Consider the following 14,521-nt stretch of genomic DNA (forward strand, 5'->3'; position numbering starts at 1 on the left):
CGTTTCACTTTAGGAACGACCCGTTCTGGTGAAACCCAAATAGGCCTTTTTACAAATTTGGAACGGCCCGTTCTGCTACTTCAGAAACAGTTTATTTTCATCATTTGGAACGGCTCGTTCCACTTTTTGGAACAGCCTGTTCTAAGCCTAAAAAAATAGATTTTTTTTTAAATTTTTGTAAATAATTTAAATTATTAAAAATATTTAAAATATTCTATAAAAAACCCCTTTAATTAACTAAAATAACTATAAAAAAATATTCTTCATAAATATAAAAATAAACAATAATTAATATTGTATTAGTAGAAAATTCGGGGTGTTACAACTAGTGTCTAGGTTAATAAACATGGCGTATCCATTACAAGTAAAATCTTGTTGTACTTAGCCTTTTCTTTGGAGATTAAGCGATGACTTGGGGTTATGCTCCTTTGATTAATTGATTTATTCTTGAGTCGTCTCTCGATTTTCAGCCCACGCTGCTGCCTTGTCCTAACTTTTGCCTAGGTTACTTGAGATATGTTCCCTAGCAGATATGTTGCCCAGTGGGGAATGGACATCCTAGGACCATTCCCCCCAGCAAAGGGTCAGCTCAAATTCCTCCTGGTGGCAATCGACTACTTCACCAAGTGGATCGAGGCATGTCCACTTGCTAAGATCACCACTGAGAACATACAGAAGTTCACCTGGAAGAGCATCATATGCAGGTTCAGAATCCCCCATTCCCTTGTCACCGATAACGGCTGACAGTTCATTGCGCAGAGCTTCGAGGACTTCCTTCGGGAACTCAGAATCAAGCACCTCCCGACCTCGGTGGAACATCCGCAAACTAATGGTCAAGTCAAAGCTGCAAACAAGGTGATACTCTGAGAACTCAAAAAGCGGCTCGGGAATGCTAAAGGACAATGGGCCGACGAACTCCCCAGCATCCTCTGGACATACCATTGCACCCCCTAGTCAACAATGCAAGAAACGCCTTACAGGCTGACTTACGGAGCTGACGCAATGATCCCAGTGGAAATCGGAGAGACATCTCACCGACGCCAGGTCTTCAACAACGAGCAGAACGCTCAAGAGTTAGGAGCTGACCTCGACTTGATTGACGAGCTCAAAGACAAAGCTCGGATTCATGAAGAAGCTTGCAAACTCCGGGCTTCCAGAAGATACAACACGCAAGTGCGACCTTGCTCTTTCTGAGTTGGCGACCTGGTATAGCGACTGTTGGGCGAAGCACGGAGAGATACATCAGATGGAAAGCTTGCACCCAACTGGGGTGGCCCATTCCGAATTGTAGAAGACTTAGAAAATAAGGCGTACAGGCTAGAAGAACTCAGTGGCATAGTTATCCCGCGGACTTGGAACGCCACGCACCTTAAATTCTATTTCAGCTAAACTTGTAAGGATGAGCTGTGCACTCTTTTCTCGCCTCAGTTTTTTGTCCCAAAAAACAGAAAAATGGGTTTTGGCTGAGAGGGTTTTTAACGAGGCACATATATACAATCAATAAAATAACTCATTCTCTTCCATTCATATTTTCTTAATTTCGCATCATCTTACCACAAGATGCTTTATGTTAAATCCGAGGTCGAGTTTGAACCTTAGCACAATTTACTTTAATTTACGACGACTTATCTCGCTCTTAGATAAGGTCGAGTTCGAGCCTCAATACGCTTTGCTAAATCCGAGGTCAAGTTTGAACCTTGATATAATCCATATTACTCTAAATACGAGGTCAAGTTCGAACCTTGATATAATCCATATTACTCTAAATCCGAGGTCGAGATCGAACCTTAGTAGGATTTATTTCACTTTAAGTCAAGGTCGAGTTCGAACCTTGGTACAATTTGTTCTACTTTACGCCGAGGTCGAGTTCGAACCTTGGAACGATTTATTTCACTATAAAACCGAGGTCGAGTTCGAACCTTGGTACAATTTGTTTTGCTTTACGACGAGGTCGAGTCCGAACCTTGGTACGAATTACTTCATTCTAAGCCTAAGGTCGAGTTCGTACCTCAATACGAATTATTTACATCAGGCCAAGTTTGAGCCCCGGAAAAGCACAAAACACACAAGTGCAAAACACATAAATTCAAAAATAGAAGGTCAAATAGAACTATCGAAATCACGAAGACAAAATCTCAGAAAAATGATATATATACAACGAATTCCACAAGTTCAATACATGAATTCAAAGAAAAGAAAAAACAAAGCAGAAGAAAATAACAAAATTGGCTCAAGTAGAAGCATTTTCACTTGAGCTATCCTGGAGGTCATCTTCTTTCACCAGCCTCCCGAAGTGCACCTCTTTCTCCACATGCATAGCGGAGAAGTCGAACCCCGGCGCGAGTAGCCTCGCCTGGCGAGCTGCCTTGAGGAATCCCCTCTTGTGCTCGAACAGGACAGCACGTTCAGTCTCCTCAAGCTTCTTCTCCAGCCCCGCCTTCGCCGCGTCCAACTTCGCAAGGTCCACCTTCAAGGCAGCAACCTCCTCTTCTTTCCCACCGAGAAACACCTCGTCACAAAGACGCTTCTCGGTCGTCGACACCAGCTCAGCCTTCTGCGCGGTAACCACGTCCTCTAAAGAACACACCTGAGCTCGGGAAGAGCTGGCAAGTTCCTACAACTCACGCACCTGGGCAGCGTAAGTCTCATTAGACCTTAGAGCAATTTCTAAGGACTTCTGAACTCTCTCCAGCTCCCTCCTGGTGGCCTGAATCTCGGCCTCATTCTGCATTTTGGCGTCACTAAGAGCAACCGCCAACGCCTTGCTCCCCTTCCTCAAGGTCTGAACTTGCCCCTTCAGATTTGCCAAGTCCTCTTACTGCTTGGACCACCTGTGCTTCTAGAAGTCCACGATTGCCACGGTCCGCTGCAGGAAGACCTCGGCAGAATCAAGGCCCTCAACTGGCCCGATCGTCTCGATCATAGCCTGATCGGCCGAGCTCAGCGAACCTTTAGGGAAGAACCTCTCCGAAGTCACTCCCACACTCCACAGTGAGTCGATGTCCTCTGACGCGCTCACATGGTCCAACCGTGTCAAGGAGCGATCTTTTCCGAAGTGGCTGGTGTAGACCCCTAAAATTGTCCGGGTCGGAAATAAAGCTAGAAGGCTCTCAAAGACTGAAGGAAGATCAGCCAGAAGGACTCCTGGAAGGCCCTAGGAGGGTTCTCTGTAGGTCTAGAGGTATTAGGATAGCAAAAATAAGAAAAGTGGGAGGAATGAAGCTCAATACGGCCTCCCAGAGGTTCACTACGGCCGTATTGAGTATTTTGAACTGCAATACGGCCGCGGCGAACTCAGTACGCCCGTATTGAAGTCTTTGAACTTCAATACGGCCGTACTGAATTCAATACGGCCGTATTGAAGTTCAAAAACTTCAATACGCCCGTATTGACCCCAGGGGCCGTACTGCGCCTCATTCCTATAAATATGACGTCAATTTGACGTCATTTGACACTTTCACACACAGTTTTAACCCTCTTCTTGAGTATTCTGGGTTTTTTTGAGCAGTGCTCTGCCTAGAAATCACTCGGAGAGTTGATCCGACGAAGTTTTTGAGTTCTGAGCATTTTGCTTGAGTCTCGAACTAAGTCGAAGGGAAATCCATCGGATTTCCAAGTCAAAAATTATTTTTTAGGAAGGAGTGAGCGGGCTTGTAGAGCGAGGGAACGCCAAAAAGCTTCCTAGTTTTACTTGATATATAAAAAGCACGCTTCAAGAGGTTTCTTTTCTAAAAATCCCTTCTTTTACTGCTTTCTGTGTGCATATTAAACTGTCATCATGTAGATAGTTAATTTATAATTGCTTAGAATAAATAGGGGTAAATTAGTAATTTCGCACTATTATTTTTAGAAATAATCTGTCATAGGGAACCCGAAAGGGGCGCTGTGGGGTGCTAACACCTTCCCCACGCGTAACCGACTCCCTTACCCGACTCTGGTTGTAATGGCCAAAGTCGATTTTTGAATCGATTGCCTTAAACTTCTTTTTCCAATGTTTTGAGTAAAACATTGGTGGCGACTCCATGAACCCTTCCTTTTTATGAAAACCGCTAATCCATGGAGGGTCCCGCTTGGGATTAACATGGATTGGTGAGCCTTTTAATAAAATTGCTCGTCTGACAAGGTCTCAGTTTGAGAATAAGTCATTCTAGCAATCCATATTTTTAAACAAATAAAAGAGTCCAACCATCCATCGCGAATGCCGAAAGCCCGTTTCGGGCCGGTGGCGACAGCTGGCAAGGTACTGACTCCTGGAGGCCCCCTTTGACGAGCCAGCTGGCAGCACCGACGTTGCAGGAGTGGACATCGGGACTTCGGAGCTCGGCCCCTTGCCGCGAGCCTTAGCGGAAGCAGTAGCTGGTGTCCCCTACTCAGCAACAGGGGCACCCACCCCTGGCGCCTCCGAGCTTGGAGGCACCGGGACCTCGGCAGCTTTCCCCGCCTGGAAAAGACGACACTACGTCAATAAATCAAGAAAAGAACAACACAGAAGAATAACCACGAAAGAAGAAAACACTAACCTCGGCGACCTGAGCAACCTGCTCGGCAGCCTGGGCTACCTCCTCGATGGCCACCTGGGGACCCCCCTCAGGCGGAGGACTCCCGGTGAGATCAACCGCGTCGACATCGGTAGCCTTGGAGGTCACCTCTTCAGCGCTTCGAGGGGCAGAGGTCCCCCCGACCTCTTTCTCCCCCCTTTTTCTTTTTCGGTGGGTCTCTAGGGCGGCCACCTCCTCCTCCTGAGGCTCCGAAACTTCAATCTCGGCGACGTTGTAGCGATGCTTCAACTTACGCCACTTGTTCCTGCCCATTATGCCTGCAAACACAAAAAATCAAATACATCAGTAACAGAAACTCTTAAAAACCCTAACACCTGAAAAGGACAAGATACTCACTCTCTAGACCCCTCTCCTTGTATGCTGAATTAGCAAGCGACAGGACGAGCTTGCAATCCAGGGGCCGAGGGAGCGCTTCAAGGTTTGTAATAGTAGTGGACTCTGAAGCCGACAATTGCAAATTCCCTACCCCGTGAAATCTGGCCGGGGATGGCCGCCAATAGAAGGGGAACTTCGGCAACCCACCGAAATACAACACCCCATCCTCCAACGGGTTGACATCCACAAGCGCCACCCGGAAGAACTTTTGTTTAAAATTTTTATACGACTGGGAGTAAAGGGAAAATAGACCCCTAGCCTTACTCCCACTAGGGGACATCAAGCCATAGGGAGGAACACCCATCTTTAACTGGTAAAAATGGAGAAAAATGGGCAGAGACACCTCTATCCCCAAGGCCGAGCACAGGACTTGAAAAGCCCGCAAAAAACCCCAACTGTTGGGGTGCAACTATGATGGAAGAACTTTGGAGGGGGCCGGATTGATGTAGCTTCCTTCAAGTCTCTCCCTAGATCTTTGGCTCCTAGAATCCTTCCAATGCTTGTGTAAGGCTCCAATGGAGGGAGGAACCTCACGGCCACCTTAAGATGGTGGAGAAGCCTCTCAAGAATGCGCCACTCTTGGTGAAGGGATAAGCATTCTTCAACCCGCCACACTTGTCTTTGGAAAAAGTGATAAGAGATTGGTTTTGCACAAAGAGGTTTAGGACCTTTGGGAGGAGAGAAATCTGATCTCTAATCTGAATACTCAATTCTCATTAATGCCAAAAGTGTCATACAAGTGAAAATTTGAGGCTATATAGGCGTGGCCACCTAGGGGTTAAGCTAGACTAGATCATGGTTCACTAGGAACCATGGTTGGGTCCGTCCAACTTAGGGAGCAAGAAAAAGGCTAGACCATGGTTCACTAAGAACCATGGTTGAGCCTTCCTAAACCGCCCTTGTGTAGGAGAGAAAAGAGGTCCAAGCATTTGGCCAAGTGTGCACCAATGTGAACACAAGGTGTGAACACAAAGGTGTGGACGGTTTTGATTGGTTTCATTTAACTCCACCCGGTTTGAAAATGGTTCATTTGGTTTAGTTAGGTTCATTCAATGTGAATAGAACCTAGCTAAAGCAAATCTATGAAAAATTAGGAGTTAAATGAGTCCAATATGTAAAACCTTTATCCTAAGACCACATTTGGCTAAAATGCTAGGAGCACACTTTAGTCTACTAATGCCACTCCTATGCCTACTTCTAAAAAGAAAAAGGTGCCTCCAAAATACAAAGGCAAAACAATCCTATACAAAGTCTACTATATACAATATATACAATGGGACTACTCAAGATACTACTAAGGAGAAAAGTACACAATGCTCATGGTGAGCAAGGGTCTAAGAAGCACCTCCTCCTTAGATGTCTCTTCTAGCTTCCTTACCATGGACCTTGTCAAAGGTCCAATGGCCTTCATGTATTCCTCTTCCTTGGATGGTCCTCCATCATACCCTCCTTCTTGGGAAGGATCTGTCCTCAGATCTACCTCTTCATCATCCATGTTAGCATTCCCTGAAAAAGGCATAAGATCACAAACATTAAATGTACTACTAACACCATAATCAGAAGGTAAATCTATTTTGTAGGCATTTTCATTTATTCTTTGGAGTACTTTGAATGGACCATCTCCTCTCGGACTTAGTTTAGACTTCCTTTGAGTAGGAAATCTTTCCTTTCGCAAATGAAGCCAAACTAAGTCTCCTTCCTCAAAAATAATTTGTTTTCTCCCTTTGTTGTTGTATTCCATATATTTTTGAGTTTGTTTTTCTATGTGGTCTTTAACCTTCTCATGGAGTTTTCTTATAAAATCAGCCTTAGAAACTCCTTCTTTGTGAACATAAGAAGAAGTACTAGGCAAAGGAAGTATATCCAAAGGTGTGAGAGGGTTAAAGCCATAAACAACCTCAAAAGGAGAAAGATTGGTAGTCTTGTGGACTACCCTATTATATGCAAACTCTATATGAGGAAGATGTTCATCCCAAGACTTCTTGTTGTTCTTTAAAATGACCCTCAATAGAGTAGATAAGGATCTATTTACTACTTCAGTTTGCCCATCGGTTTGTGGGTGACAAGTAGTAGAAAATAGAAGTTGAGTTCCTAGTTTTTCCCAAAGTGTTTTCCAAAAGTGACTAAGGAACTTAACATCCCTATCTGAGACTATTGTTTTAGGGATTCCATGTAATCTCACAACTTCTTTAAAGAATAGTCTTGAGATATGGCTAGCATCATCTACCTTGTGGCATGGAATAAAGTGAGCCATCTTTGAAAATCGGTCCACTACCACAAAGATAGAATCATGACCCCTTTGGGTTCTTGGGAGACCAAGTACAAAATCCATGCTAATGTCTTCCCAAGGGGTGCTAGCTATAGGTAGAGGTGTATAGAGTCCATGAGGCATAACTCTTGATTTAGCTTGTAAACAAGCTATGCATTTTGAGCAATGCCTTTGGACATCTATTCTCATGTGTGGCCAATAAAATTTTTCTTTTACAAAACTTAGAGTTTTATCAACTCCAAAATGGCCCATGAGACCTCCTTCATGACTTTCCTTTACTAAGAGCTTTCGAATGGATCCTTTGGGTATGCAAATCTTTCCCATTTTATACAAGTACCCATCATTGATGTAGAATCCATCAAAGGCCCTTTTAAGACATTGCTTGTAAGTGGACTGAAAATCTAGATCATTTTCATACAATTCCCTAATGTTGTCAAATCCAAGAATTTGGGAACTCAAGGTAGTAAGTAATGTGTATCTTCTAGAAAGGGCATCGGCCACCACATTACTTTTTCCCTTCTTGTACTTGATCACATATGGAAATTGCTCTAAATATTCTACCCACTTAGCATGTCTCTTATTTAACTTACCTTGCCCTCTCAAATACTTTAGTGACTCATGATCGGTATGAATGATGAAGTCTTTAGTCACTAAATAATGCTCCCAAGTTTTGAGGGCTCTTATAAGAGCATAGAGCTCTTTATCATAGGTGGGGTAATTCAAGGTGGGACCTCTAAGTTTTTCACTAAAATAAGCAATGGGGTGGCCACCTTGAAGTAGGACCGCACCTATCCCTAAACCACTTGCATCACATTCTAGCTCAAAAGTTTGAGAAAAGTTTGGAAGAGCTAGAATAGGTGCATGTGTAAGTTGGTCTTTTAAGTTATGAAAAGCCTTCTCTTGCTTCTCCCCCCATACAAAAGGCACATCCTTCTTGACCAACTCATTAAGAGGAGATGCTATGGTGGAGAAGTCTTTAACAAACCTCCTATAGAAGCTTGCTAAACCATGGAAACTCCTAATGTCTCCCACATTCTTAGGGGTAGGCCACTCTTGGATGGCTCTAACCTTCTCGGGGTCCACCTTAACCCCCTCCTTGCTAACTATAAACCCTAAGAAATTCACACTTTCTTGGCAAAATATGCATTTTTCTAAGTTAGCATAGAGATGGTTTTCCCTAAGAAGAAGCAAGACATTTCTAAGGTGTTCTAGGTGTTCTTTAAGGCTTTTACTATAGATTAGGATATCATCAAAATAAACAACTACACACCTACCTATACAATCCCTTAAGATATGGTTCATTAACCTCATAAAGGTGCTAGGAGCATTGGTCAAGCCAAAAGGCATGACTAACCATTCATATAATCCAAACTTGGTTTTAAAAGCGGTTTTCCATTCATCTCCTTCCTTGATCCTTATTTGATGATAACCACTCTTAAGATCAATTTTAGAAAATATGAGTGCTCCATGCAACTCATCTAGCATGTCATCTAACCTAGGGATTGGATGCCTATACTTAATGGTTATATTATTTATAGCTCGACAATCCGTGAACATTCTCCAAGTCCCATCTTTCTTTGGAACTAAAAGAACCGGCACAGCACAAGGGCTTAAGCTCTTTTGAACCCATCCCTTCTTCATCAAATCTTCAACTTGGGTCTCTATTTATTTTGTTTCTTGGGGGTTGGTCCTATAGGCGGGCCTATTGGGTAGGCTTGCCTCGGGAACCAAATCAATTTGATGTTCTATTCCCCTTAAAGGAGGAAGCCCACTTGGAACTTCTTTGGGAAATAGGTCATCAAATTCCTTTAAAAGGTTTTGAACCCCCTTTGGTAGAGACTCAAATCCAAAATTTGTGGCAGCAAGTGTCTCTTTAGCATAGAGAAGAAAAAGAGGTTGATCAACTAGGAGACATTGTTTAATGGAATGATTTATAGAAAATTGACTCCTAGGGACAACTACCTTGGAAGGGACACTTCCTTCCAACTCTATAACCTTCTCTTCCTCTTTTTCACAACTTAAGAGGTTTTTTTTTTTTTTTTCTCTCTCTTTTTTTTCTTCCTCAATTTTCTTTTTCATGGCCACTTGATCTTCTAACACTTGGGAAGGTGTAAGAGGGATCAAGGTATGCTTTTTACCTAGATGGACTAGGCGAATCTTATTGGTGACACCATCATGGATGGCTTGTCTATCATGTTGCCACGGTCTACCAAGTAAAATATGACTTGCATCCATGGGAATGATATCACATAAAATTTCATCTTTGTACTTCCCAATGGAAAAGGGCACATTTACTTGATCTTTGACTTCTATAGGTCCATCCTCATTAAGCCACTGGAGTTTGTAAGATTTAGGATGGGCTATAGTAGTCAAGTTAAGCTTATCAACTAACCTTTGGCTTACAAAATTGTTACAAGAGCCACTATCAACAATGAGAGAACATGTTTTCTTGAAAATCTTGCATCTAGAATGAAAGAGATTCTCTCGTTGTGATTGGTCTTGTTCCTTAAGTTGGTTAGTCAACAATCTATGGGCAATTAATAGATCACCCTCACATGGTGCTTCCTCACTAGAACTATGGCTTTCGTCTTCTTCACTTGAGGAGGATGAAGAAGATGAAGTGCTCTCCTCACTTAGGATCTCATTGCCCCTAATGATCATGGTTTTTTTTGTAGGGCATTGGGAAGCTATGTGTCCCCTTCCTAAGCACTTAAAACATTTTATGGAGCTAGTCCTAGTATCATGGGACGGTCTTTCCTTAGGTTTCTCTTTTAGTGACTTATCCTTTGAATAGGAGGGGGTACCCTCCTTCTTGAAGTCTTTCTTAGGGTAGGGGGTAGCTTCCTTCCTAAAACTAGGTTTTCTTTTTAATTGTTGTTCTACCCTCACACAAAGTTGAACTAGTTCATTTAGGTCTCTATAGGGCAATAGCTCAACTTTATCCCTAATCTCTAGGTTTAAGCCACTTTGAAACCTGGCTATGGTGGTTCTTTCTTCCTCCCTAATTCCCGCTCTCATCATAAGCAACTCCATTTGTTGCCTATATTCCTCAACACTCAAATTTCTTTGTTGGAGTCTTTGGAGCTTGTCCATTAACTCCCTCTCAAAGTATGGAGGAATGTGCCTTCTCCTCAAGGCACTCCTTAGCTCATTCCAATATTGGATTGGAGGCTCATGATGAATTTGTTTTTCTCTAACTAGGGAAGTCCACCAATACATGGCATACCCTTGAAAGCTAAGAGTAGCCATGGGAACCTTTCGGTCTTCACCTACATTGTGGCAAGTGAAGAGTTGTTCAACCTTCATCTCCCAATCTAAATAGTCATCCACACTATCCTTGCCATGGAAGGGAGGAAGGTCAAACCTAGGTTCTTTAGGAGTTGTTTCATGCTTAGGCCTATGGTGCCTAGGGGGTCTTTGGTAGTAACCATCATCATGATGACTACTATGCAACCCTTCACTTGTTAGTGAATGTGTGTGTGAGTGATAGCCTTTGGGCCTAGAAGGTCCATGACCCTCATGGCCGTGGGGTTTGCTAGTCTCACCCACAACAAGTTTATTTAACAACTCTCTAATTGTTTCATTGTTTTTTTCATTTTCTAGTTCTTTTTTTCTAATGTATTCCTTAAGTTCCCTAAGTTCTTCCTTAGTACTCTTATGGCTCTTAGGGGAGTGATGACCATGCACACTACTATTATGAGAATGATCACTCATTTTTGCAAGGTAAAAGGTTTTCACAAGTCTTTGAAAATTGCAAAGTGAGTGATAAAAGTTTTCACAAAAGCTTGTAGTTTTTTTTTTTTTTTTTTTTTTTTTGGTGTAGTACTAAGTACTTAGAGGTCTAAGTATACAAGTTGCACTATCAAGGGAGGTGAGCTACAAGGAGCCACTTAATAACCAAGCCTCTTCAAGTGGAAATTACTAAACCCCTTTGTACTTTTCTTACAAAACAAAGTTCCACACAAGACAAGTAAAGTAGTGTGTGTGTGTGCACGAAACCCCTAGTAGGCAATAGAAGCCTTCTAAACGAACCTAGGAGCTAAACAATTAAAATGAAAGCAAATAAAGCATATACTAGTCGCTTATCCTAAGGTGAAAGTCCAAGTAGCACCTAAGGCTTTTTGGGACACTTTCACCAACCTAGAAATCCGGTTTATGAAAGCTAAAACTAAATCTAGCCGGTTCCTAGTGGAAGCCCAAGGTGGCACTTAAAGCCTTTGGGGACCCTTCCACAAGCACTAATCGAGGCTAATAGAAATTTAGTAGGACTATTTAGGAGGTGGGGGAGCTTACTTAATGTCCAAACAGCCACCCCTAAATGCAAGTTGAATACAAAGAAAATTGACACAAAACTATTCAAGCTAAGTGATGAAATTACAACTCAAATAAGCAATACAAAACAAAAGTTCTTCTTGGCCACTCTTCCACCAAAATAGCTGGACAGTTTGGGACAGCCTCTAGTCCAGGGATGTGCCCCAAATTGGCTGGAATCAAATCCTTTTCAAGGTCTTACAAACAGCCACAAAATTGCCACTAAGGCCGCCACCAAAAGGCACCAAAGCCGCCACCAAACTCCACTCAAAACCGCCACCACTTTGCACCAGAATGTACCTGAAAATTCAAGCAAGTCTTGGCTGCAAAATGAGCAAACAAGTTAGCCTCCAAAAAGGTGTTTCACTCAGCAGTTTGTACCTCAATCCTCCTTCAAGGCTAAGCTCCTTTGAGGTCAACCAATATGCCTCAATTATACCTTCCTTCCAAGTGTAATAGATTGAACAAGGCTTATAGTTTCACCAAGTTTAGCAAGCAACACAAGAGAGGAAAGAAGCCAAAGAAGTAAAACTGAAAAGCACAATTTAGGATAGGCAAAACTCTCATGGGAATTGATGTGACAAACAAAGAGAGCCAAAGAAGACACAAAGCAACAAATAAGGCTAATTTCAAGGCTAGCACTCAAAAGAATTGCCTAAGAATGGCACTAGATTTGATTACAAAAACCAAAATAAAATTTTGTGCAATGCTATGATGATTTAAAAGTTCTTTTCAGCCACTGTAAAGAGAAGGAAACCGCATGAAAAATTCACACAAATTCACTAGGCCAAGTGCTACAAAATTGTCAAATTTTCAGCTTGAATTTTTCTAGTTTCTTTTCTTTTGCTTTCTTTTTCTTTTTCTTTGCTTTTTGAAATCTTTTTCTTTCTTTTCTTTCCTTTAAACACAGAATATTAAGCACTGGACAGAGGCCAATTACATCAAAAAGGTTTCCAAAACAAGTGGAGGAAAGGAGAGAAAGAAGAGAAGAAAATACAAGTGCACTTTTAGACCAAAATTTTCAGCACTTTTGTGACTAGTTTTTATTCAATTTTGTCACTTCTTTTAGCACACTTAATAGGCGTTTTCTATGCACTTCTTTCTCAATTTTTCTTTAATCAAAGCAAGCACAAGACACACCACAGAATTGCTGGTCATATATTGCTATGAAACTAATAGCAAAGAATTTCACAAAAATGACTCTAGAACATGTTAGGTCTAATAACATGCATAGGAATTAATTGGTGAGCACTCTAAGAATGATTTAATCATGCAACCAGCAATGACACATTCAAGAACAGGCTTTCTTTGAACAAGATTGAAAAAGAAAAATGGGACAACACGGATGCAATGACAAAAAAAAGAACTACACATGACAACTAAGACAAAACTAGTAGATTACAAAAAGAAAAAGCATGCATTCTTGTTTCTTTCTTGAACTTTCTTTTAAGACCGAATACCATAGGAATTCAAAAGAAGATAAAAACAATCCTAATTCATATAGAAAGACAATCAAAGAGTACCTACAGCACATACCAAGATTGATTCACAAGAAATTATCAAAAATGAACCAAGAAAAGCAAGACAATGTGAGTGAATTCTATAGATTTATAAATGTGACTCAAGAATCACTCCAAGAACATACCAAGACTCAAAAAGGAAAAAGAAGACAAGGAGAACAGCAACAAGACTCTACCAAGATGATTCAAGACATGCAAAAGAAAAGAAAGAAAGCAAGGGAATCGGATTACTTGGAGTCCTAGCTCATGATACCAAATGATGGAAGAACTTTGGAGGGGGCCGGATTGATGTAGCTTCCTTCAAGTCTCTCCCTAGATCTTTGGCTCCTAGAATCCTTCCAATGCTTGTGTAAGGCTCCAATGGAGGGAGGAACCTCACGGCCACCTTAAGATGGTGGAGAAGCCTCTCAAGAATGCGCCACTCTTGGTGAAGGGATAAGCATTCTTCAACCCGCCACACTTGTCTTTGGAAAAAGTGATAAGAGATTGGTTTTGCACAAATAGGTTTAGGACCTTTGGGAGGATAGAAATCTGATCTCTAATCTGAATACTCAATTCTCATTAATGCCAAAAGTGTCATACAAGTGAAAATTTGAGGCTATATAGGCGTGGCCACCTAGGGGTTAAGCTAGACTAGATCATGGTTCACTAGGAACCATGGTTGGGTCCGTCCAACTTAGGGAGCAAGAAAAAGGCTAGACCATGGTTCACTAAGAACCATGGTTGAGCCTTCCTAAACCGCCCTTGTGTAGGAGAGAAAAGAGGTCCAAGCATTTGGCCAAGTGTGCACCAATGTGAACACAAGGTGTGAACACAAAGGTGTGGACGATTTTGATTGGTTTCATTTAACTCCACCCGGTTTGAAAATGGTTCATTTGGTTTAGTTAGGTTCATTCAATGTGAATGGAACCTAGCTAAAGCAAATCTATGAAAAATTAGGAGTTAAATGAGTCCAATATGTAAAACCTTTATCCTAAGACCACATTTGGCTAAAATGCTAGGAGCACACTTTAGTCTACTAATGCCACTCCTATGCCTACTTCTAAAAAGAAAAAGGTGCCTCCAAAATACAAAGGCAAAACAATCCTATACAAAGTCTACTATATACAATATATACAATGGGACTACTCAAGATACTACTAAGGAGAAAAGTACACAATGCTCATGGTGAGCAAGGGTCTAAGAAGCACCTCCTCCTTAGATGTCTCTTCTAGCTTCCTTACCATGGACCTTGTCAAAGGTCCAATGGCCTTCATGTATTCCTCTTCCTTGGATGGTCCTCCATCAAACTAGCAAGGCGCCGAGTTGATAAAATTCAAAAAATCACACTCAAATTGTGAAAAGGGAAGACACACACCTAAATCCCGAAAAAGACACTGGTACACATAAAAGAAAGGAGGGTCAGAAGGACCCCCCATATAGACACGCTCATCGGGCCGACAAGGCTCGAGTTGGATGAACTTGGAGATGGAAGAGTCACAGATCCT

The 14,521-nt window shown here is 42.0% G+C and overlaps 1 pseudogene; it reads right to left on the reverse strand.

Annotated features, from left to right (window-relative positions):
* Positions 1-2,230: 2,230 nt before the first annotated feature.
* LOC145954856 (uncharacterized) lies at positions 2,231-13,218 on the reverse strand (annotated as a pseudogene).
* Positions 13,219-14,521: the final 1,303 nt, after the last annotated feature.

This window comes from Cajanus cajan, chromosome 2 (assembly GCF_000230855.2).
Source record: "Cajanus cajan strain Asha chromosome 2, NIPB_CcT2T_4, whole genome shotgun sequence".
Classification (NCBI taxonomy): Eukaryota; Viridiplantae; Streptophyta; class Magnoliopsida; order Fabales; family Fabaceae; genus Cajanus; species Cajanus cajan.